Genomic DNA, 27,003 nt, shown 5'->3' on the forward strand with positions numbered 1-27,003 from the left:
GCAGAGTACGTCCCGGATCAAAATGTGAAGTTTTACAAATCACCACTTCTTTAGTGAATATCATTTCAGTCTCAGACAATCTCGTTTCTCTTACAAAGGTTGAAAGCACCTTCTGCGGATGGCGGTACCACACAGTGTGCGTGGACTTCCCCTGCACAGAAAGCAACTACAAATGCTGTGAATGCTAAATAAACAGAAACAAATGATCCCTGTTGTCTTTGCTTGATGATTGGTTTGAGTCTTGACAATCCACATTGCTGGTGTTGCATCTTTCAAAGCCAGCAATGGCAGGTATCAGTGCTCAAACCTTTTGTGTTTGTTTCCAACAAGTTGCCCACCTCGGGAAACAAAAATGTGTTCTTTTACTTGTCAGATGAACATATGAGACACTTTGACTCTTCAGTGCAGTGTGGAGCCTAACAAAGATCTGTTTTGTGTCCCAGCTGATCAGCAGGAGGAGGAGAGTCTGACGGAGCAGCAGAGGAACATTTTCAGCTACTTGGACTCAGCTCAGCCACTACAGAGGAAACAATGAGCTCAACACAGAAGGTGACAGACAGAGCAGGACCATATGACCAAAGATATTTATCACCATATACATTTGAACATTTGCCATAACGATGTAGCTGACGATAGAATTGACACCAGACAAAATACTTTACAGCTGCACAACTTTATTAAAAACCCATCAATGTATTTTCACTGAAACAAGCAGCTGTTGTTTATGTGCATTAAAGTTATATAAAAATGTAACAGTGCAAATGCAAATTCCTCGCTGACAGTTTAACCAAAAGGCGTTTCCAGTGGAAACTGGCCGACACATCCTGAGCATAACCATGTATAATATCCACTAAACTTCAGAAGAGGTTATACAGTCGTGGCCAAAAGGTTTGAGAATTGCATAAATATTGGAACCTGGAGAAGTTGCTGCTTAAGATTTTATAATAGCATTTTGCCTGCACTCCAGAATGTTATGAGGAGTGATCAGATGAACTGCATCGTCCTTCTTTTTATAATACAGATTTGTACTTTATTTCAAATTGAACCTTTAAAGGGGCATTTCTGGACTTTTAAACACCAGTAATGTACTTTTAAGGGAACATTCAAAAAAAATGTTCCTATAGGTACAAAAATGTTCTTATTTCGTATTTCTGAGAGTGTATCATGTAACACTATAGATCAACTTAGCTCAGAATATATAAACAGTTACAGCAATATGATGCAACAAACACAGCAGCTGCTGATCCAAAATACTCAAAGCTTCATAGAACTGAAACCAACATTTATTTTTAGCTCCATCCTGCTGCTGATACAGACTTTAGGTTTCTGAACATTAAACTTGTTGCTGCCTTTCATAGTGTGTAACTTGAAGGCCCTGAGTACTTTCTCCCACACTGAAAACACTGGGATGATCACATTATTTCAACATTACCTAATAAGACTGATTCAGCACAGACAGTTATGTTAGATTTGTATTGTTGATTGTTATTTATGCTTAGAAATATTTACTTATATATGCTTAGAGTTTTGTAATTAGTTGTAGATTGGTAGAGGTTTTGATCCTTGATAGTCTGCAAACTTTGTGTGTATTAGACAGCACTTTGGGAGCATGAGAGGTCATACCGTGTCTTATTGTTTTATGGTAGGATTAACGTAGCTACGTCTGTTCTAGTCTAAGTGCTTTTCTGTTTAGATGAACTGCTGGACTTCCTCACCGGGGGGGGGGGTCTAGTCTACCCTCTTCCTGACCAAGGATGTTTGACCCTTTGATCAGCAGTCCACACACACACACACACACACACACACACACACACAGGCAAGGTACTCTTTGTTTGTATGTAGACGTCATATGTTAATGAACTTATGCATATTCATGTAACCTCAATAAAAGAACAGTGGTACGGGAGAACGGACGAGAGCTACTGGGGTCAAGCGAAGGAACGGCGCTCTGTCTGGTTCTCTCCCGTGCACGAGTAACATGAAGAAGTTTGCCTACTTGCGTCTTGCTTGCAGTGTAATTATATTGTCTTAACGTTCCAGCGAATAGGTTTATGCTACAAACCTATCAAGTTATGTTAAACTTTCCTAGCAGTCCTTCACAAACAGGGAACAGTCTGTCTATTCTCTCCATCTGTCAGCTGCTGCTGGCTCTTCCTCCTCCTCTTCCTCACACACTGCTGAGTTTGTCCTGGTGGATCATCAGGGCTGCAAAGCCTCACAGATGATGTGCAGCAGTGGGTCCCTCAGTCTGTCCTCACTCTGGACACTTGCAGTCGTCACACATGGAAATCAAATGTGTGATAAGCTGCAGGATTCAAACACAAGTGTAACTTATAAACAGATGTTCATACTTTTATTCCACAATCAGAGAGAAAGAAACAGAGAGAGAGTGCAGGACAGACAGACAGGTGACAGTCTCAGGTGTACACACTGCTACACAACAGCACCAGAGAAGCAGGATTTAGTGTTTGTGTTATTACGAGTGTAAACAAGAAGAGTTCCAGATGGTGCAGTGGACACATGTGTGACTGCTGTGATTAAAGCATCTTTCTTTCAGCTTAACGAGTGAACCGTCAGCTCGTTCAAACACACGTTAAAGTGCGTTTGGCTCGACACCACCGAACAGAGGCAGCAATATAACACAGCTAACATTAACAGTGCAGTGAATCCTGCTTGTGCCGTGATGTTCAGGACTGCAAACCGAGCAGCATCACTGACTTTCAGCTTGTTGTGTTTGTGGATATATGACTGACTTTAATTATCCACAAAATCATCACATTCTCTGTCAGATTAAGGTCGACTATCCGGTTGTTCAGTGATGACGCGACGAATCCTACTTCCGGGTCTAAAGTAGTCTGCGTTTAATATGGCTTTTTTGTTGTTAACATGTTTAATGTTATGTATTTTCTTCTATTTGATCTCAAAATCTCCTAAAACAGTCAGTGATCACTGCTGACCTCCCTCGGCTTTTATTACCGCTAATCATTTATTTAAGCTCAGGTTTTAAAACCTTAGGATGTAACTACAGCCCAGCCCATGCAGCAGTATATGAATGACTAACCTCGTATTGTGGATGGATTATCTCAGTTGTTCTCCTGGCTGAAGTTTGGTCCTTTTACAGCATCCTGCCATGCGATTACATTTGTTCCTGACCACCGAGAACACTCACATAAACTTTTATCGAGTGGAAAAAAAGTTAGGTTGTTTATATTATGCTAACATAGCTGTGTCGCTAGCGGTCACGTAGCACATCATTATATACCAGCTAGCCCAACTTCAGTAACCCTACAAACGTCACTGCTGTTTAGTTTTCTGTCTTCATTTATGTTGGAAGTGATAGCAGAGCTGTAGGTTTTAATTTGTTTCCAAAACCCCGCAGTCAGGACATGCTATATTGTATTTAGATAGAAGCTAGCGAGCTAACTCCCTGCTAACTTCTAACTCCGTTAAATGTCATAAATTCCGTTTTCATGGATGCCTGGATGTTAAACTCAGTTGTTACACCTGGTAGAGCAGAACGCTGATCATTTTATTAAAGATGAAAGACTTTAGACAGTTTTTCAACTCTCAGTAATGCCATAGTGATCGTTTGATATATGGACCTGCAGCGGAGTTTAGACCCAGACACGGCTAGTGACGTCAGACTGAACAACCGGATTGAACGGCGTATATTTTAAAGGCTTTAAAACCAAGTTAACGCTGAAAGTACAAACATCACTAATGTCACATAACTCTGCCGACAAGGCATAGCTATGGCTATGAAATGCTCTTTGTGTATCACTTCTTCATTATGAAAGATGTCATTAATGCACTAGTAATGTCTCATCTGGAGTATTGTTCAATCATTTGGTCAGCAGCTAATAAGACAGATCTTAACAGACTTCAGTTAGTCCAGAATAAGGCGTCCAGATTAGTGTGAAGATGTTCATACTATACTAATATTGATCAAATGCATAATAACCTTTCTTGGCTTCCTGTACAGGCTAAAATATTCTATGGCTTACTTGTAGTTCTAAAGAAAGCAATTCTGTTAAACACACCACATTTATTCTGCTCAGCTGCAGTATCCAGATGAAATACATCATCATATTACACAGTTTTCAACAAGCTGCAATTTAGTAAATGCTCGAGTTAAAAGTAACGTTTTGTAAAACTGTTACATTTAGAGCAACTTTTAAGTGGAATAAGTTGCCTTAAAAAATTAGAGAATTATTCAAAACTTCAATGAACACTTAAAAGCCGATTTACAGAGCTTTTAGTTCTTGTAAATATTGTAAGACATGATTTGTTTTTGAAATTTGTGTAATGTGCCTCAATGTTATTGATATTATTATTATTATTATTATTGATTGCTTATATTTGAACAATTGTGAAACCTCACTGTGGATGTAAGAGTGAAATTATGTGGATATCTTGAATCCACTTTATTGTGTAATATTTTATGGGAGTATTTGACGGAAGACGAGCAACATCTGTTGTGGAAGCTAACGGGGTTCCTTTAGAATAAACAAACATAGGATTTATTATCACTGAATAATTCTGTATAAATCTATACAAATTATAGAAATATGTAATAGGAAACAACAAAATAATCTAAATTATAAAATAATGTGTGTGTGTGTGTGTGTGTGTGTGTGTGTGTGTGTGTGTGTGTGTGTGTGTGTGTGTGTGTGTGTGCATGATTTTAGTGTTTGAACAGTCATGAATTATCTTTAACAGCAGGTTGGATGTAATGTGTTAGAAGTACCAGCAGGTGGGGATAAGAGACCTTTAAGGTGTTTGGTGCCACGCTCCACCTTCAGGTTTAAAACTAGTGTTAATGGAGTTTGAAGGTTGAGTTTGTTCCACGACTGCATTTCACTCACTGCCTCTGTTTGTATCTCTGTCACTGCAGGACCAACATGGAGCCAGAAGTCAGCGCTCTCAGGAGGCCGACAAACCTCACAGAAGAAAGGGAGAGAAAAAACACACCTGTGACGAGTGTGGGAAGGGTTTTACTGAGAAGGCTAAACTAAAACAGCATCAGGTCATCCACACTGGAGAGAGACCGTTCAGCTGTGACTTGTGTGGAAAGTCTTTTTCCTTCAAGCGTTCCCTAAAAAGACACCAACTCATCCACAGTGGAGTTAAAGCGTACAGCTGTGATCAGTGTGGCAGAGCTTTTACTCACAGTAGCCACTTACAGAGTCATCTAGTTACCCACTCTGGAATTAAGGCATACAGCTGTGACGAGTGTGGGAAGGGTTTTACTGTGAGGGCTAAACTAAAACAGCATCAGGTCATCCACACTGGAGAGAGACCGTTCAGCTGTGACTTGTGTGGAAATTCTTTTTCCAGGAAGGGTTCCCTAAAAAAACACCAACTCATCCACAGTGGAGTTAAAGCGTACAGCTGTGATCAGTGTGGCAGAGCTTTTACTCACAGTAGCCACTTACAGAGTCATCTAGTTACCCACTCTGGAATTAAGGCATACAGCTGTGGCGAGTGTGGGATGGAGTTTACTCTGAAGGCTTCACTAAAACAGCATCAGGTCATCCACACTGGAGAGAGACCGTTCAGCTGTGACTTGTGTGGAAAGTCTTTTTCCTTGAAGCGTTCCCTAAAAACACACCAACTCATCCACAGTGGAGTTAAAGCGTACAGCTGTGATCAGTGTGGCAGAGCTTTTACTCACAGTAGCCACTTACAGAAGCATCTAGTTACTCACTCTGGAATTAAGCCATACAGCTGTGACATCTGTGGAAAAACTTTCAGCCAGAGAGGGAGCCGAAATACACACCTACGCATTCACACCAGACATGATGTGTACTGCTGTGAACAGTGTGGCAAATACTTTACAACAGACGCACAGTTACAACGACACATGTTTACCCACACTGAGGAGAGACCTTATCAATGTGACCTGTGTGAGAAGACTTTTAAATCTCCACATGACCTGAGACTACACCAACAGATCCACACCAGAAAGAGACTCTACAAGTGCAGCTACTGTGAGGTATGTATTTATATTGTTATCTTGTCATTTTAGCCTGACTGTTTGGAACAACTCTGCTCATTAAACTGTGTTAGCATGTTAGCAATTCTACTGCATGGAAAAGCAGCTCTGAGTGATTATTCAGATTTTCCTTTCAGTTATGATTTTAGTATTACTGTAGTATTATGGTGGTAGTATTGTAGTTATTGCAGACCAGTAAACTGAGTGTGTTAACTGAAACAGTCAAATGTAGTTGGACGTCTGCAGAGATGCTCTTTATTTCAGGCGACATTCAGGATACAAATGTTGAAGGACTGACTTACACTGTCTTTGTGTCTTTGTTTAGAAGCAGAGCGACATAGATGGATCCAGTTCTCAACCCTGTCATCACTGTGGTGGTGGGAAAGACTTTCATTGTGACCTCTGTGGAAAAACTTTCAGTCGGCAAAAGACCCTAAAAGTACATCAACGTAGACACACTGGAGACAAACTGAAATACTGCAAAGAATGTGGGAGAAGCTTCACCACACCAAGTGATTTAAAACGACATGAACTGATTCACAGTGGGGTTAAAAAGCACCTCTGTGATCAGTGTGGGTCATCCTTCACCACTGAATGTGAGCTTAAATCACACAAACGAGTCCACACAGGAGAGAAACCACACAAGTGCAGACACTGTGAGAGAAGCTTCTCACAATCAGGTAGTCGTAACATTCATGAACGTGCACACATGGAAGGAAACTACAGCTGTGACCAGTGTGACAAGAGCTTCAGGAATCTCAGTTCATACTCTGCACACAAACGATCCCACGTTACTAATAAACTGTTTCACTGTTACCAATGTGCCCAAACATTCACCTCATTGTCTGCTCTGTGCAAACATCAGCGCGATCACTCAGGGCTGAAATCACTCCCATCACTGGATCACAGTGAATCTGAAGACACAGAAAGATCCTCTGGTTTCCTCTGGTCAGAGTCAAAAAGATTGAGATCAGGCTCCACAGAGTTCAGATAGAATCATTTAAACTTGTGTTGAACTGAACTGGTTGCTGGGCTGAACTTCTACATAATACAGATCTACATGGGATCTTCTTTTCTGTTGTTTTACTGAGTCAGTTTTGTCCTTTTTTCTCTGTCCTGGTTTTGCTCGTCTGTAAATGATTGAAACTCAGTCAAATAGTTCATTGTTCTCCAGCAAAACGTTTTGGAAACTCATGTTTAACCTTTAAAACTCTGACATGTTTTAGCACACAAGGCTTCATCGGGGAGTTCACTCATGATTGGACCATGAGAACAAAGGTTTTTAGTTCTTTCAAAGAGATTCTTGGAGATGTTTGATGTTTCTGTTTTTCTGAAACCACCTGAAAGAAAAACTATTTTTCTTGCTTTATGTAGTGTGGAAGTTTTTAATGTTTCTTCATCTGTGATGTTCTTGAATGTGTTCACGTGAAGATGGTACAAATAAACTGTCCTTTCAGCTTTAGCTCCTAATTTATTCATTATTTATGGATGTAGCACAGCAGCCGTCTCTTGATTAACACATGGAGGGCTTGGGATCTGATGGTGTCGTCTCCCTAATTTGCCCACTCAGTAAATCTCACTCATGGCCAAGAAATTGAAATAAACCTTGTTTCCCTGCTGGATAGTGATCCACTGTAACTCTGCTCCTCCTTCCTGTTTAGGATTTCTGTGGCTGAAGTAAAATTCCCTCCATCCATCACTTATCCCAGCTAACCCAAAGTGAAATAAAGTTTTGCTGGTCTTAAAAAAGCATTACAATAATGGGCATTACCAATGCAAACTGAATGATACAGAAGATGAAAGAAGAGACTTTGATCAGTTAATAAAGCTCATGATCTGGATTCATTGTGGCTGCTACACAGATACTTCTGGGTCACTTCTCTCAGTTAGGAACCTTCCTCACCAAACTGACTGTTGGACCACACCCCTGGTTTCATGAGAAATTGTTTCAGCCATGATTTCTCTTCCTGTATTTCAGAGTAAAGACTGAAGTGACAAATGGAAGCATGTTTAAAAAACACAATGTGAGAGAGACGTTGAGGTCCTTAGAAGTTACCCTGGGTTTTTCTGTCACCCTGCTAGATGTTACACACCTTGTTATTGGACTGATTTCTACTGCTGGACTACTCCTGCGGAGAGTAACAATACTCTTACTAATTAGCTCCCTTTCACACCTTTGGGGATATTTATTTTTGTGTTTGCAGCGCTGTGAGCCAGAACAGCGAGAGAAAAATCTGCAACAGCGACGAGCCGAATGCTTACGTGAATCGCAGCAGCTGCACATGTGCTACGCTGAATTAGAGGATATCTTTGCTCTGGATTTCTATTTCTACTTTTTCATTTCTATATGATTCTTCTTGCATCTAAACAAAGATGATTCAATTTGCTAAATGTTGATGGCTCTTCGTGCTCAGGTGTAAATGAGACGTAATATTTGCTCTTTGTTTGGTTCTCCTGTACAGAACCTTGCAGTACAACAGAAACCTAAAAACATTATTTGTAGTTGTTATTCTTAGTTGTTCTGCTGCCTAAATACCACAGGGTCTGATTATGAAGTTATTGAGCTGCACATACTTTACGACCTGCTTAAGTTCGAGGTCACAGCGTCTGTAGAGCAGCTGGAACATAATGAAGTCTACAAGGTTAAAGTTTTCTCTTCAGTTATTGTTCTTTCTGCTGCTTGGTTTGATGGATCTGAGAGCTTTTGTTTTTATTATTGTTATTATAATTATCATTAATATTTTACTCTCTAGAAGCTTTAAAATAGTGTTTGTGTTTGAAAAAATTGATTTAAGAATTGAACAGAAACATCTGTCCTTCTGAAAATGGCCCAAAGGCACGGAGACAAAGTCAAAGGATGCAACCTGTAACTTTCTCTTCCTTCATGTCAGGACCACCATCCATGATTTCATGTGGGAGTGACCCCCCACAGAGGGACAAAAGGACCCCCTGATGATCCTCTAATCGCCTGAGCCAAGGTGTGAAACTGGGTGTGGGCTCCAATCAGCCAGAGTTTCGGGTGTGTTCATTGTGAAACCTGGCCGCACCTTATCATGCGAATTCCTGAGGTCAGATGGCCCAGGATGTGAGTGGGCGTTAAGGCGTCTGGGAAGGGATCTCAAAACTGGATTATAGATGGCAGAGAGTTGGTGTCGTAAACCCCGCCTCTGTTCAAAGATGGTCGCTCATAGTGGACATAGATGGCTTCTTTCACTCCTCTTTCAAACCATCTGTCCTCTCTGTCCAAAATGTGAACATTGGCATCCTCGAAAGAGTGACCTTTATCCTTAAGATGCAGATGGACTGCTGAGTCTTGTCCTGTGGAGGTGGCTCTTCTATGTTGTGCCATGCGCTTGTGAAGTGGCTGTTTGGTCTCTCCGATGTAGAGGTCTGGGCATTCCTCACTGCACTGTACAGCATACACCACGTTGTTAAGTTTGTGTTTTGGCGTTTTGTCTTTCGGGTGAACCAGTTTGTGTCTGAGCGTGTTGCTGGGTCTGAAATACACCGGGATGTCATGCTTGGAGAAAACTCTCCTGAGTTTTTCTGATACACCGGCTACATAGGGGATGACAATGTTGTTGCGTCTGTCTTTCTTATCCTCCCTCGCTGGTGTCTGATCTTCTTTTCTGTGCCTCTTTGCTGACTTTAAGTCAGCAAAGAGGCTCCTTTGACTACGATGACCTGGATGACTGAGAACCTTCACAGACACTTGTGGTCAAATAATGTGTCAATAACCTGTGAATCAAACTGTGTGTGGCTCAGTTCATGTCACAGTGTTGTTTAGTATATCTTCACTTGTCTCACTCTCCTTCTGTTCTGTCCATCAGGACGATCCTCAGCGCTTACACAGATCCTCCATCGATGTTGTAACTGTTGGCATGATGACATTGTATATAATTTGGATTATTTCTTTATCTTGTCAAGATCTATGTCATGATTGTAAATTGTTTAAGCTGTACATTACTGTTTGTTTTTTGTAGTCAACGTTTTGGTGCTTTGTGCTTTTATTTTGAAAGTCAAGTTCGCTTACAAGTTGCGCTAGAATAAAGGTTTTTAGTGGTTTTATTATAAAGGTTTTATATATTATATAATAATGATAATAATAATAATAATAATAATATCAATAACATTGAGGCACATTGTGTGGAGGAGGTTCAGTCATATCCTGATCATCCAGACAGATTTGATGTTCGTCCTCAGCTGCTGTGTAGAAATGGTCTGACTGGTCGCTGTTACTGGGAGGTCGAGTGGAGAGGAAGCGTTTATATATCAGTGAGTTACAGAAGCATCAGAAGGAAAAGGAGGCAGTGATGACTGTGTGTTTGGAAACAATGATCAGTCCTGGAGTCTGTTCTGCTCTGATGATGGTCCTGATTCTGTCTGTCACAATAACAGATCAACATCCATCTCCTCCTCCTCCTCCTCCTCCTCCTCCTCTGTCTCTAACAGAGCAGCAGTGTATGTGGACTGTCCTGCTGGCACTCTGTCCTTCTACAGAGTCTCCTCTGACACTCTGATCCACCTCCACACCTTCAACACCACATTCACTCAAACTCTTTATCCTGGGTTTATGTTTCCCTGGTCTCCTGGTTGCTCAGTGTCCCTGTGCTGAGTGGAGTGTAAAGAGTGTCTCCTGTTACAGAAACACTCTGACTGTTGAACAGATAGTTCAGTCTGTACATGTCTGTCTCTTTCACTCACAAACACGTTTTCAGATTCATGGATTCAATCAGTTGATGTTTGAAACTCTTCTAAATGATTCCTTGTAAACTTCTTCCTCTTCAGTCACAAACAAACAGGAAGTGATGTCACATGTGTTCCTGTCCACACAGCAGAATGAGTCTATTGCTGACAGTGATGTACAAACAGAGTGAGCATTTCTGAGGCCCAAATTAAACTGAGTAGTTCACTGAATGAACAATGGACTGTGAGCTCAGTTCCTTCATCATTAGTATGGATTATATATGTATATGTATTATATTAGTATCATATATATCAGGTGCTGCTGCTTTCAGTCATTGTGCAAATGTGCTGTTTGTAAGCTTGTAAAGCTGCAGTCAGCTGAGACTGAAGAAGTCACCTGATCAGTGAGCAAACGTTTCTGAAAACGTCCAGATGAACAGAATCAACCTTTTGGGATCAGCCAGCAATGCAGCATCATTGTTGTTCAGCTTCAGAGGTTTGCAGGAATGAACTGATGACCAGAAACAGCTGCAAAGTCCAAGAAAATACCAGCTGGAGTTCAGCTGCATTTGAAGAAGTCAAAGAAAAGTAAGGATGGCAAAGGGCGACGTTTTCTTCCAAAGAGCTGCAAACATGGTCGACGCCTCATTAGAAGAATCATCTGGACATTTGTGAGGAACTCTAACCAAGAAAGCAACGTCACACAGATCCAACAGACAGTTTCCATGACTGCAAGTGTTGAGTGGAAAAATGCTACATTGCATTATTGCATCCTCTCACCACAGGAGGCGCTGTTGGCACCACTGATTGCTGATCAGCTGTTCTCTGATGATCTGATTGATACTGTGAATAACGGGACTCACTGAACTCTGTGACACAGTGAAGATTACAGAGTTGAACTTCAACATCTGACTGACGTCACACAGACAGAAGGATGAACCAGTGAGGCACAGAACACAGTTACTGGAGATACTGGATCAGCTCCATGTGAACCTCTGATGGAGAAGCTGCTGAGCCAGAGAAACATCAGGACATGACAGCAGCTGCACTTATCTAACAACATGTATCAGAGCTGATCTATGTTAGAGGATCTATCACAGCAGCTGAAGCCAAAGTCCAACACTGGATACCAGCTGAGCCTGTGCTGAGTGTAGTGTTACAGGAAAAGGGCAGAAACACTGGTAGCTCCCAGTGATGCTGACTGGGGCACAGAGCTGAATGATGCAGCATCAGGACACTGTTTCAGTCTGACTGACAGAGAAACCTGTAGCTGTATCTACATGTGAGGCAGAGGCCACACAAGCAGCTTTCTATGTTTCACAGTGACTGAGATCTTCAGTGGAGGTGGACATTGTGACCAGGAGATATTTTATTTTGTATTCTTATGATCACAGTTAGAATCAGAAGTATCAATCATTAATCATTTACCATTGTTGAATCTGTTGACAGTATAATCTTTTAATTACATCTGTGTTACTCTGAGCAAATATTAATGCACACTGACTGTTTATATAAAGTTGTTGCACTTTAGTGCAGTCACACCAGTCAGACCCACCAGTCCTGTTGGGCCCGGCCCGCCTGCGTGTAGTTCTGCACGTACGCCGGCCTGTAATCACATGCACGCACTTATGTAACACACACGCACGTTCACCTACACACTTAGTAATAATAGGAGGGTCGTCTGAGGACAGTTTTCTGATAGATACACTTTCACAAAATGCACAATGTACTACACACTTGTTTTTCTCTAACAACTGGCAGTTGATGTCCATATTAGGTAAACTCTCTGAACAGGCCCAAACTGTTATCATTTCCAGTAAGGTCTGACTGTGTGACGTCATCATGGCTTATATAAGGAGGGGGAGCTGTCCACTCTTTGGAGATCTGTGGCTGTACGCTTGTCTTCCCATGCTTCTGTCTTAGAAGTGTGTAATAAAATCACTATGTTTGTCACCTACACGGACTCGGCTGTTTTTCCTTCTTACCCAAACTGAACCAGACGCAACAACTTGGTGCCGAAACTCCGGTTGGGGAGGAAGGGAGCTTGCAGCTATCGTGTGGGTGACAAACAGGGGCGGAGGCCAGCAGCCTATCTGAGTGACGCCAGGCGACATAAGAAAAGGTGAGTGCCACCTGTTGATTTTTATCCAAAGGCGCTATATTGGAAGTTAAAACTAAATTTAATTAAATAATATTCACTCGGTCTGGGTTTCTGGCGTTGGTCCATAGTGATCTTGACTAATTAGTTTTAAAATAGGGCATAGTAGTCTGACTAAATTCATTGCTGTTCATTTTGGGGGTGAATTTTGAGTTAAGAAGTTATGTGTTTAAGTTAATACGGTTTAAGGTGTGTGGAAACAAATAAATACGGTTTAAGAGGTTTAAATGTGGGTTGACTGGGAATGCCAGCCAGTCAATCGGTAGTGTAGGGATAATTTGGTTTTAATTGGGTAGCAGAGACGGTCTCGGGCTTCAGATAAATGAAACTGGATGGCAGGGGTCCAACAGTGAGGCGTTTAAAACAAGTAAATTCGTTTAGGACTGAGAAGCTAGGCTCTCTAAGAATGCAGTTGTTCAGCAGGTGGCGCTGACACCTGACCGCGGACGCGTGGTTAGGCTTTTGCCCGGTTTTGGCCTCCCGCTGGGGACTTGGGACTCCCGGTTAATTGGCCAGGTAATCTATGAGTGATTGCCTTCTACTGCATTGATTGATTAAGAAGGTTAGACCTGGCTGCATCCTATCTAAACGTTGGGCACACTGAGCTTTAAGTAAAGCCAAAAGCGTGAACTGTGATGTGTCACGTGGCCGGTGGAGCTCCGTGTTTTCCTGGCGGGGAAGTAGTTTTAAAAGTAATTAGAATTTAGTAATTTGACCGTTCTTCAAGGCGGCGTACTTGAAACGGTAATTGAAAGATGCTTTTAAATTAGTCAAAGATTTAGGAACACCAGCAGAGAAATAGAGAAGTGAGATAAAGTTGTTCTGGCATATGGTGTTTTCTTAGGAATTCGAGCGCTATCGGGAGGGCGTTCCCGAGGCGTGTATTGACCAGCAAGGCTAGGCCTGGGCTATAGGTGCTTTTAAATTAGTCAAAAAGTTAGGTGTAACCTCTTGTGGCATATGACGTCTATGCGGGCCCGTGTGTATATAGATTATAAATTACCGGTGTGTGTAAATAAGTTGTATAAATCTGTTAGATCTGAAACTCCGGCTAAAGACTTCATCTCTAGTAAAAATCTTTTCTCTTCTCTCCCTCTTTCTCTCAGTTGGGATTCTGTGTGTGTATGTGTGCTGGAGAAAAATAAAAAAGGAAAAGGGTCTCTCTCTCTGTCTCTGTGAGAGAAAAAAGGTGGGGGCCGAGTGAGCCCGCGGGGCCGAGTGGGTCCGCGGGAGCGAGCGTGTATGCTGTATGAGGAAGAAGGGAGTGGGAAGGAGCGAGTGAAAAGAGTAACCGAGTATTTGGTGATTTTTTATTATTTCAGAGGCTCTGGGTAAGAGTTTTGACTATATTGATTTAATTCTGTGGTTTTGGAGTTGGCGACTTTAGCTGTGAGAGTTGTGAAAAGAGCAGGTTTTTCTTTTGTTGTGATGTTAAGTATAAATTCAATAGACTGTGAGTAATTGGTGTTTTTCTGCCTATTGTGCTGCGTGGAAGACACAGAAGTGTAGAAATGTTTGTGGTTTATCTTTGTTTGACGTTTTATATAGAGTTGGTTGATTCAGGGTGATTTCTCCCGTTTAAGGGAGGAGTTGCATTGTGGTTATGTTAAAGCTTTGCTGTAGGGGTATGAGTGTGAATTTGTGCTGCCTTCGCATGTTTAAATGGATGCATAGAAGTTTGTGAGTGAGAAATTGTTATGGTGGGGTTTAAAGTTAGTAAAGAGTCAAACAACGCCCACTGTTTTAAAAAGGCCCAAAACATCATGAAAGACACCTCACATCCTGGCCACTCCCTGTTCGAACTGTTGCCCTAAGGCAGACGGTACAGGGCAATCAGAGCAAGGACTAATAGACTCAAACACAGCTGTTATCCAACTGCAATAACACATCTGAATACTACAAAATGTCCACCATGCCACTCTTGTGTTAATCTATGCACGGTCTGAAGCATGACTGTGGGAATACTTAGTATGTTAAGTATTCTATCTATTTTATTTATTGAATTTTATTGTTTTGTTTATATTTTGATATTGCTAGGGATGATGCAATGATCGGGGACCATTCTTAATTTCGTTGGTCTCATGACAATGACAATAAAGTTTTTGATTTTGATTCTGATTCTGAAATCAACCCTCCTCAAGAGTTCAATAATTTAGGCAGTTATGTTTATACAAATACTAAATGTATGTTTAGTGTCTTCATACAGGTGTTTTTTCTTAACCTGGAAACCTGAGTACGGCAGCAGAAGACGGGCCAAGCTTTGGCTAAAAATTCACGGCTGGACACCAGAGTTGTCCCCACCCCTCCCGGAAAAAAAAAAAAAAAAAAAAAAAAGAGGGAATGTAGTTTTAGGCAGGTTTTTCTCGCTGAACTGCTCTGGGTGCTGTGTCCCTGAATCTCACCAGTGTTAACCTCTGGCGGAGGACATGGAGAAAAGGAAAAGATGTTCCTGGTAAATGACCGAAACAAATAAAACCACACACAACCAGAGAAAGGTATGAGAAGTGTGAGGAATAGACACATGTGCGTGTTAGAGAAATGCCTCATTTGAGAAAAAGTTAAATTAACCCATACACTGCATTTCGTTGCCCTGTACCTGTGCATGTGCAATGACAATAAAGTGGAATTCTATTCCATTCTATATACAGACGTACCCATACATGCAATGGAGAAACAGCTTACATACATGTGCACGTACATGGAAGATTAAAGTAGCGACACTTAACACACACCTGTTTTTAAATGATATAGTTTATCCACTACTGACAAATAGACTCTCTGGGTTGCAGGACGACAACTTAACGTGAAAAGACAAAGACACTGGTCTGATGATTAAGTGAGGATACGACAAATTTAGTGGTTAAATTGGGATATGTTTTTGTTGATTGTTTGAGACAAATGACTACTGAATGGGAGAAAATTCCTTTTTAGGTTTCTAAACAGGATCTAAGAATTTTAACACGTACCTGTGTTGTCCTGTCAACTTGGGGGGTTATGAGTTGATTATGTGGTGAGAAAAAACAAAAAGGGGGGAAAGGAGACCTCGTTGTTTCTCGCCTCTCTGGATAACACAGCCAACACAACACAGCCAACACAACATCATTTTCCTGTTCGCCTGTTTTGTTTTGTTTTTGTTTTTTCTGAAAGCCGAAGCTGACCTGGACTCCTACCCTCCCCTCTACCATCGTTGCCCTCTCCGCGACCATCTTTGACCCTTTGACCCCTGAAGGCCACAGCAGCTGGACTCACAACAACAACTTGAGGATGTCAATAGTGCTGCAAAAAAGCGATCTCATGCAGTAGAGACGGAGAGCACTAAACCTAAAAAGCCCGTTTCACTACACGGGGGAAATTCCCAGATTGCGTCAGCTGACAGAGCTGTGACGAGACGCGCATGGAGCCCGGAGGAAAAGGGAGGGTGAGCAGAAGAATGCTGACCTCTGAGAAGAGCCGAACAGCAGAGCTGCAGAAGGCCGTGGAGCAAAGTAAAGACAACATAAATAGACTCCAATCTGACGTGGAAGGAAAAGACTCTGAGGTTTTTGCCCTCAGTAAGAGCTCAAGGCATCAGAGCAGAAATTGAGCATGGCTCCGGAGGAGCTGGCTGCTAATTGAACTCATCAGTCAGATGTGGAGTTTCAAGTACAGGACTTGAAATCAGGCGGAAGCTTGCTGGAGCAGGAAGTCGCCAGACCTGACGCAAAGCTCCAATAGCAGGAGTAAACCCTGAAAGAGCTACAGAAGCAAAAGGGTCAAGTTACAAGGAGAAGATGCAGGCAGCTGCAACAACGGATGAAAACAGACCCAAAGAGGAGGGGAGGACCCCAGGGCATGCTTCAGGCCGCTGGTTTACCTAAACTACAGAACAGGAAGGTGATGAACACAAACATACACCAACACACGAACACACACTTCTGCATGCGCCGACTTAGAATGAAGGGAAACACACACATGAACACTTATGCACTCGTTGAGGGAGTGAAAACTGATACACACCCATGCACCAAAATCAAAATGTTGATTCAATTCACTAAGAAGTGACACACAATGCTCCAGCTGCTGCAATGAAGAATGCTTTACTGACAAAGGCTCAATGCTGCACACGACAAAGTCAAATACAGAATTTGCTATAATAATAAGCCCAGAGGGCATTTGTGTGGTCTGGGGAGCAGAGTCCGGAGCGGTTTGGTTATGAAAACGATGCCTGTGCGAGATATCTGGGGCTTAAGGCCTCGACTCAATTGTTTACTGTACACTAAAAAGAAAAGAAAACACTCTGAGCAGTGGTGCAGAGTGAAAACGAGGAATTAACAGTGTGAGTTTTATTTCAGAGCGCCACATCATTGTGATGGAGATTTAATAAAAGGAGGAACACACGGACAAAGAAGAAGAGAAAGGGGGGGCAGCCCTTGACCCCGATTGCCTGAGGTATTAAAGTTCTGTACTAAATTCTGGTTTCCAGTGTGAGAAAAGTCACGCAGTGCCAGTAGTAGAGCTAGGTTGAGTGATGATTCTAAATTACTGTAAGTAAATCATCGTACACCGTTCAAGATTCATGATAACGGGGATCTAGACTTTGTTGAACCCTAGGCAATTTGAACAGGTAAAATTTGAGTGACCAAGTAGCAGTTGAATAAAAGTCATTGAATAAGTGTTGAAATAAACTGGCAGAATTAAGAGAATTAAAACATTTCAAGAGCTCAAATTATTTAATATGGAAACGGTTCTATTTTGTTTCACGAATGCAAAACATATAGGTTTATGAATATGAAAAAGTTGAGGTGGTGTTGATTTGACTCTGTGTAGGTTTAGGTGGGTATTTTTATTGATGGGAGGAATATTCAGTGACAAGTCCTAAGACCCGGGCGTCTGCATTTTGTTTTTGTTATTTTTCATTTTATTTTGTTTTATATTTTGAACAGTGCACTGATTTTTGTTTGTGAATCTTTTCTTTAAGCAGATCTGCACATCGGAAATTACAAGCATTACACGTCGGCGAGAAAATTGTTGTAAGTGAGTTTCTCCGCATTGAAATGGGTTCTGGAGGAAACACTTGTGGGGACAATTAGAAATGAGAGTCCCTGTCTAAAAAAGGATTCAGCGAGGTAATCCAAACTCAAGTTCTTGTTTTCTTTTTGAGATGACGTCATTTTGCTGAGTGTGGAAACTAAATGCGACGACAGGTTTCACTATCAGCAAAGAAAGAAAGAAATGAATGAATGGATGAAAGACTGGGAATAAAAACAAACGGACTGACTGGTAAAAGATGACAAGACTAGACCATGACTCAAGGTTAACCACCTCCACCTAGATAGGATAAAAGGGTGGATGGATTTATGTGTGTTTCTTTTTACAGGAGTAGAAGGAGGACAAAATATTCGAGGAAGAGTGAACCTTTAAATGCCATTTTTGTGTCTTGTGTTGTTTACAGAGGTAACTGTGCAGCGTTACCATTTACATTTTCTTCCCTACAGGGTTACAGTTTTTAATGTTTTTCTATTACAGGATTTCTGGGTGGATGTGTGAAGAAACGGTGGTTATGGGTTAGGAGTTGGTGATGCTATTACACTGTATTCTGGTGAGAGGGTTGGGGGAGACACACCCTGTCTTGAAAACTGTGATTCTTTTACAGGAAATGTTTTTATAGCACCTATGGAATGAGGATGGCTGACTACGGTCAATGTGCTGCTAATGTTTGCTTTGCTTTGGTGAGAAGGGTGCAGTAGAAAACAGACAAGTGACATGAAAACAAGTAATAATAACAAATAACAAATTTGGGGACAGTTTAACCTAGAGCCCACTAACTGGCCACTAGGGGCTCTCTCTCTCTCTTGGAGTAATATTGCCCAAAGGGTGAATAAAACAAATTGCGGCAATAATAGTGATTTAATGATTGGAGAAACCTGAACATGATACTTGTCTGTTGTGCTGAATCGTTTATTACTCTTATGATTTGCAGGTGGTTGTAAATAAGCTGTTTGCTTTAACAGGTTTGCTTTTTAGCTGAATTGCAAAATACAACTAGAACGATTAATTGAGACTAATCGCAACTAACCTGAAACTGAGGAGGTTCTATATAAGGAAGAATTAAAACAGGTATAAAATGCATCCGATCTTTAATTGCAGGTGGGACCATGAAGATTTTTTGGTACAGATTGCAGGTTGTTGCTCATTATTGAAGTGTGCTCATAAAGGCAAAAGCTATATAGGGGGTCTATGATTTGGTTTGTGTTTTAATAATTTAGGTATGGCAAAATTAAAGGTTTCTAGACAATTTAGGGAACGAGTGAGAAGCATAATGAGATGATCAGAAACTGAGTACTACACTCAAGTTAGAATTAAGAATGCCCAATTTGTTTGAGGTCTGTTGTTCATTTTTATACACACATTGCAAATGTGCTTATAAGGAGCTGGCACTTAGTCTGTGAAGGTCAAAAGCTTCATCCGACAACGGATCGGATTGATATATTGGAGCTATTGACTTCACGTGCAGAGGGTTAAGTGCATGCACGCTTACACACATAAGCATGGCATAGGATTGGAATAAACAAAGTCAACAACATTAGGTTAGGAGAGCCAGCGCAGGAGAGGTGTTGGCTTTCTGTCTCTTGCAGAGAAGGGAACAGACACCAGACGGGGACACGGAGATATGGGGACCCTCCACAGCAACGGGGGTCAAGTGTCATGGCCTTGGGGCTCCTTGAGAAGATGGATCCCATAACCACAGCGATAACCAGGAAGGGGTTGGCGAAAACTAGGAACACCAGAGACCAACGAGGTTCGAGAGGCTTTTGGCAAAAAGGGGGACACGGCGGTGACAACGGACAATAAACATACAGATCTTTGTTTGAAAGTGGGGCAGAATAATCCCCAGATCTGTGTAACGACTGAAGGGTGGTCTAACCCCGGATGTCGAAGAAAGAAGAATCTGAGGGCGTTTCTTCACTCCAAGAGGAGGTGGTAAAGGGGCCTGAAGCGTGTCAGGCTGAAACTCGAGTCTGAAGCTAAAAGAACAGCTGGGTTGTGGGAAAATTGGAAAACAACGGAGGTGTTGGGGTTGATAAGTGTCATAACGTGTTTGTTTGGTTTGGAAATAAATCCTGGTGTGAGTTGGGCTGGCAAGCCAGCCCAAAGAGGAGGAATGTGACCAGGAGATATTTTATTTTGTATTCTTATGATCACAGTTAGAATCAGAAGTATCAATCATTAATCATTTACCATTGTTGAATCTGTTGACAGTATAATCTTTTAATTACATCTGTGTTACTCTGAGCAAATATTAATGCACACTGACTGTTTATATAAAGTTGTTGCACTTTAGTGCAGTCACACCAGTCAGACCCACCAGTCCTGTTGGGCCCGGCCCGCCTGCGTGTAGTTCTGCACGTACGCCGGCCTGTAATCACATGCACGCACTTATGTAACACACACGCACATTCACCTACACACTTAGTAATAATAGGAGGGTCGTCTGAGGACAGTTTTCTGATAGATACACTTTCACAAAATGCACAATGTACTACACACTTGTTTTTCTCTAACAACTGGCAGTTGATGTCCATATTAGGTAAACTCTCTGAACAGGCCCAAACTGTTATCATTTCCAGTAAGGTCTGACTGTGTGACGTCATCATGGCTTATATAAGGAGGGGGAGCTGTCCACTCTTTGGAGATCTGTGGCTGTACGCTTGTCTTCCCATGCTTCTGTCTTAGAAGTGTGCAATAAAATCACTATGTTTGTCACCTACACGGACTCGGCTGTTTTTCCTTCTTACCCAAACTGAACCAGACGCAACAACATGCTCCTGTACAGACCTCTGAGGAGAACCAAGGTGCAGTCAAAGAGTCCAGTCTGTCCTCACAGATGTGAACATGTGCTTTCATCAGGTCTGCTGTCAGCTAGCAGGCTCACATCAGAATCACTGTTCCTGAAAAACACAGTCTGTGTGACATCATCAGTCAGCTGATGGTCCCAGATCTGAATGGTTTCTGTCTCTACTGAGGAAGTCAGAGAATATCACTGAGGTGTGGATCAGGTCTGAGTGAGCTGTGGAGGGACAGCTTTAAACAGTCCACAGGTCTCACGTCCTGCTCAGTCTGCTAGCAGATACCTCGTATTGTTCCAGATGTGCTGACATCAGCAGCAGCAGCACAGCTGTGTGATACCATGAATCTCAGTTATTGATCCAACACACAGTAAATACAAAGATCAGGATTTCTGAGAGTAATCATTATGAGTCTGAACACATGATCACTGAATGTTAGTCTCCACAATAATAAGCTAACACAAGCAAACACAGCTTTCAGCTCTTATTTTGAAACTGGCTTATTTAGAGAGCTGTGATGTGAGCGTGCCTGGCTCTGAGGCACTTGGGTCAGCCTCTGTTGTTTAGAAGTGTTACAGACTGTGAATGACACAGACCTGTCAGTTTCCATGTTTGTCTGTAACACAGCTCAGGGCTCCATGCTGAACGCATCCATCCAGTGTTATTGATCCAGGACTGATACCAGCATTGGGATCAATACTACAACACACAATCACATGTGTCCACGTGATGTGTTTGACCAGCTTTATTCATTAATGATCAATCAGCTTATTTACTGCATCTGAGTCCAGCTTCATTTAAATGATCCAACCATGAAAATGACATCAGTCCTACAGAAGCACTTCATGCTAACAGGAAGTCATTGATTAAGGTGGAATAACACAGAGACACAACCACTCACAGCTAACCTGACCCCACTAACTGCATGTGTTTGGACTGTGGGAGGAAGCCGGAGTACCGGAGAGGACGCACACAAACACGGGAGAACATGAAGCTCTGAAACAAAGATGGTGGATTTGACCTCAGGACCAGGCGGGGTTACGGGGGTCATGACCCCCCAATAATAGATCCAGCTACACTGAAACTGTCAATTTCATTTACTTTTCCTGTTTTAAAGCTATCAGGCTGCTTTGTGGCTCACTCAATACTAAACTAAGATACTTTCAGTGTGAATCATTTGCAGGAACACAGGCAGGATTTAAAGTGCAGAACTTTACAGTCTCTGTCTCAAAGTTGGTCTAAACATGCTAACAGCTCTTTGTTTTTTTCAGTTTTCACTGGTTTGATGTAATGAAAGAAATTTTAAAGAAGCAGACGATTGTTGTTATTTTAGTTCTATAGTTTCATAAATCGTGGTGTGGATCTAAGTCAACATTCAGAATAAATAAGATAATACAGCACTTTGATGGTTGCCTTTGTATTTTCCCAGCAGTGCTCAGGTTGGTTCTCGGCTACATTTACATACAGATGTTAATGTGTTCAGCAGCTGGACTCATCTGAGGAAGGAACATTGGAAAGGTGCTCAGTGCACAACTGCATCACTAATTTTATGTAAGACCCTGTGTTTTATTGTATTTATATATTTGTAACATTTGACTCAAACACTTTTGGGAAGGATGAAAATGTTTTCAGGAGGAAGTTTTTCCTTCTGTCCGACTGCAGTACACACAACACTGCGTCTCCCCCCATTATCACACTTCCTCAGGCTGGTGATGAGCGCCCCCTGGTGTCAGTGTTGATGACGTCATGCACAGTGAAACATAAACAGTGTCTGTTAATAAAAAATCATGTGTCCATTCTCATGTTTGCATCATGTTTCTGTAAAATCATCAGCTGTTTCTGAACCTTCTTCATTGTTTGACTCATTCCAACAGCTGTGAGCTGTGATGGAGTCAGAGCAGCTTCATCACTGATGTTCAGGTGAAGCTGAACTTAATAAACTGTAGAAATGATCAGGATTCAGGCTGGGTGTGTAAAACACTTCTGTGTGAGGTCGCAGTGCTTCATATGTGTGTGTGGGCTGAAGCACACATGTGTGAGTCCTCAGAGGTTTCAAACACATCACTGCACACACTTATAATCCTAGTTTAAGCTTGTGGATCATATCGGACACATCAGCAGCTCTTTGGAGACAAAGATTTGAGATTTAAGATGAGTCATAGTCTTTCTATCCATGGTAGCTTCCACTGCTGAGGCTCGGGAAACATGAAGAGGATGATTAAGAGCAAGCATCAGCTCTGTCTCATCTAACTACACAGTATTATGATCATGCACTTATGTCTCAAACTAAGACACAATGAGACAAAATGAGTTCTGTGAGTCTTTAGATTATCAGTAATTCTGGTGACAGTTTGACGCTCAGTGGAGCCATTTTTGGTTTGTGATGAGTGTTTTGTGAGCTTCTGTTTTGTGAATCGCTCTTTGTAATTTAGAAGATCGTGCAGAAATGTGCGCGCCCTTATCTGAGAGGACACGGAGAGAGTGTCGCAGACTCGAGGTGAGGAGATAAACCTCGGAGCAGGACGGCCTGCACGTTACCCATGTGCATCTTTTCAGTGACATCAAGTGAACCCATAATAAGCATTTCTATGTCTTAGACATCATGTCCATTTCTAATGAGAGATTATTTTTAAATGAGGGAAACCTGGTCTAACAACACGCTTCCAACAGAGCTAAAGGTTCACCACAGTGAGACGGTGGGACTCTGATAAGAACTGAAACACTGTGTATGAACAGCTGAGACAAAACTATATATAAACACTCATTTATTCCAGTTTAGTTTACAATGATTTTAAAGTGGAACGATTCATGTTCATGAGCTGTTACAAACACAACTATTGATTTGTCTATATATGGTCGGACTACAAGGCTCGTGTTGAGGCTCTTGGAATAATGTGTGAATTACAGCAAGAAATGATGGTTTTCCATTTTACCAAAGTGGAATAAAATCACCACAGCAAAGAAATCATGTTATTGTCTGCAGCTAAAATATATGGTGAACATGGTTTTATAATAATGTGCAAACACAACCTCACTCTGCTCTATACGAGGAGCCAACCACAGCTGTCCGGGTCTTCATCCACCACCTCCACCATCTTTGCTCATCATCATTCACTTAATTGCTGATTGGTTTAAATCAAACTCCATTACAGGTTCAACTCCATTATATAACAGCATGTTGACTTTGGATCTGGTGTGCAGTGCCACCTTAAAAGATGAGGAAACTAAGAGATTACAAAAAAAGAAGTGGAGGAGTTAAAGAGCTGCAGCAGATTAACAGTTTCTGACAGTCATGTGTTAGAAATAGGACGATTAGATGAGCTGAGGGATCCATCTACTGCTCAGTGAAGCCTCATCAGAAACAGTCTCAGTGGAAGGATGGCTCTATTGTTAAGGAAGGACACAGGCAGAAAGACTGGCGTCTGTCACACAGGAACTGGACTGAAAATCAGCTGCACATATTCATCAGTATGTGCAAACATATTATAGGTGTGGAATTCAGGACAGTACCATCAGAAGTTGATCCACTGTGCAAATGTCTGATTGGCAGTGGCTTCATTTTTCACTATGAACAAACTGCTAATGCAGCATCACAGGACGTCAGCCATGGATTGGCCTCCCCAGACCTCAACATTACTGAAACATCTTAACAGAGGATGGAAACAAAGGGAACCAACATCCAAGAAAAGAGCTGCTGCTGAAAACTTCCTCACAGAAAACACAAACAAGCTTGACTAAGAGACTCCAGGCTGTGCTGAATTATAAAGGTGGACTGACCTCCAGGGTCCTTAGTATCATATAAGCTCAGTTTGTGTCTTATATACTTTCCATTTATATAACAAAATATATAGAAAGGAGGGTGGTTTAAGATGTCTGTAGAGTTTTATTCATTATCTTTAGACAAACAAAGAAAGCACCATCCATTCGTCTCCAGTCTGTATGAAAAACAGGGGAAAGGTCAAATTAAACCTTTGAAATTCCTTTCACAATAAATCCATAAATAAACAAAATAAAACATAGAAAAGTGTTTAAACCCACTTTTCCATAAAGCTGTCAATAGGAAATGTTCCAGTAAACATGTCTGTGTTTCTGCTGTTTTCCTTTCATGCGTCCACAGCTGACAGGTAACCCTATTGGAGTCGCCATAGTGACGGGTGGCGTCTCAGCTTCAGCGTGTTGATGGGCACAGCCATGGTTACCACAGCTGGAGTTGGTGTACGGCGAGCTGTGAGAGGACAGAGATGGAGAACGCACATTTAACTCTTTAACAGGAGATACGTTACGACTAACAGACGACTGCTGTCTACATGATGTCTTTGCAGCCCTTATGCTACATGTTACACAACTTTTCTTCATGCCAACAAGACTGAGGTGCCACATAGTCGACACATACAGCTGATTATGATGCATGTTTTACTATTGCTATGTTCACATCATCTGCTTGGCTTTATTACTGAGAGCCTGGAGATCCTCTGACGTGTGCATGGCTGATGTGAAGTATGATTAGTCCTACATGACATCAACAACAGAGGCAATGAAAGCTTTGTTGTTAACAGGTTGTAGGTAAAGTCAAATGTCTACTTCTACACTTGTGTTGGGTAAAGTTCTTCTCACTGCAGCAGATTTATATCTGTGCTTTCACAGGGCGTGATGTGGAGCTCAGCGCTGAGGTGCAGGTCTCCTTGGAGACGGCATCCTGGCTGAAATATTATCATGCTTCCAAAACATTTCAGCTTTTATTTTGAAAGAAACAAGACTTGAAAACGAATCCCCTTCTTCCTCTTTGTCTTTGTTCTTCAGAGGAGTGTCACCTGGACAAACTCAGGGCTGTTCTAGAGCCTTTCTTATTATTTGACTCCATAGAAATAAAACTGAATCGAATCAAACAAAAACTCCCAAACAGCTAAAACACTTTGCTTTATTCTCTTTTTTAACAAATACGTTGAAGTCCATCCATAACAACACAGCTGAGATCTCCTTTGTAATCAAGTGTTTACATCCTTTGTACAGATCTGCATACAAAACAATCATTTACGTCCCACAGAAGTCTAGTTACACGTAACTATACAAGAACTGGTGAATGACAGAAACATAAGACACATGATCACAGGTGATAACAAAAAGAGAAAGAATTCATGTGTTAGTGATGTTTTTCAGCCCTGATGGCTCATGTTGGAGAAACAAGCTGAGGTACGTGGAAAGTTCACACACACAAGTGGGCGTGAGCGCACACACAGAGAGAAACACAACTGAAGCATCTGTTTGCTGTTTCTGCTTTCATCATCTCTGCTGCTGTGTCAGGCTGGGGTCTCTCAGTGACGTGGTTGAGGTGAAGTATGACGAGTATCCCTGATTCAGTCCATCGAGACAAAGGGCAAAGAAAGCTGTTGTTAACAAACTCTATGGTGATGTGGCATTTAGCTCTGACTCTACGCTCTGCTGAATCCTTTGAACCTGCTGATCAGTAAAGCTCTACGTGCTGCAGCAGATTGAGCTCATCTGTGTTCACAGGTGTGGACCTCAGCGCTGAGGTGCAGGAGAGTTTCATTCAGTTCTCCCTGCAAACAGCATCCAGCCTGGAAATACTGTCATCTTTCCCAGAAACGGTGCTCTTATCTCAGAGAAGAAGTCTGATGTAAATAACTGCAATCAACAGTGATGTTCTGCACAGATCACTTTTCCATTTTGCTCTCTAGATGAGTCCCAGCTGCCTGACCTTGTGTCCAGGTGATCGTCTCACTGAGGAGCTTTTGTTCTGAAAATCTCACGTCCATCACCTGTTTCCTTTTTACTATCTCTGCTCTTTCTTTATTCACAATGCTCATAATATCACACAATTATATTCATCACCTGCATGTTTTTATCCAGCTGCTGTTAGAACCAAACAAATAAAAAGGATGAAAAGCCTGAAATCCTTTGATTTATTACATTTGAAACAAATATGAGAGCATCCCTAACAGCACAGCTGAGACCTTTGTTTTAATCAAGCCTTTGTATCGACACACTTGTAAAGATTCATATACAAAACATAATAGAATAAATCAATATAAAATACACATAATCACAAAAATGCAGCCATGTTGTGAGTTTGCATGTAAAACATGCATGTTTCCCTTTGTACAGGCAGATTTACAGCAGACAAAGCAACACGCTGATCGACTTTGACCGCTGCAAAAACAAAATACCCACCAAGTCTGAAGTCGATCAGAGGAACTGTTGACAGACTGACAGACAAACAGATGCTTGATTCATTAGTGCGATTAAATGTTCTTCTTTAGCAGCATCACTTCATGTGTTTGTGTTCCAGGAATAAAGGTCTGTTTAAACTGGACGTCTCC

The 27,003-nt window shown here is 41.6% G+C and overlaps 2 long non-coding RNA genes across 2 annotated transcripts; both read left to right on the plus strand.

Annotated features, from left to right (window-relative positions):
- Positions 1-5,502: 5,502 nt before the first annotated feature.
- On the plus strand, positions 5,503-7,457 carry LOC143420765 (uncharacterized). The gene is made up of 2 exons (XR_013100496.1): positions 5,503-5,995; positions 6,321-7,457. It is a non-coding gene; the product is annotated as an uncharacterized LOC143420765 (long non-coding RNA).
- A 3,590-nt stretch (positions 7,458-11,047) lies between these two features.
- Positions 11,048-20,586, plus strand: LOC112432791 (uncharacterized). The gene is made up of 2 exons (XR_013100483.1): positions 11,048-18,798; positions 18,966-20,586. It is a non-coding gene; the product is annotated as an uncharacterized LOC112432791 (long non-coding RNA).
- Positions 20,587-27,003: the final 6,417 nt, after the last annotated feature.

Source organism: Maylandia zebra, linkage group LG2 (assembly GCF_041146795.1).
Source record: "Maylandia zebra isolate NMK-2024a linkage group LG2, Mzebra_GT3a, whole genome shotgun sequence".
Lineage (NCBI taxonomy): Eukaryota > Metazoa > Chordata > Actinopteri > Cichliformes > Cichlidae > Maylandia > Maylandia zebra.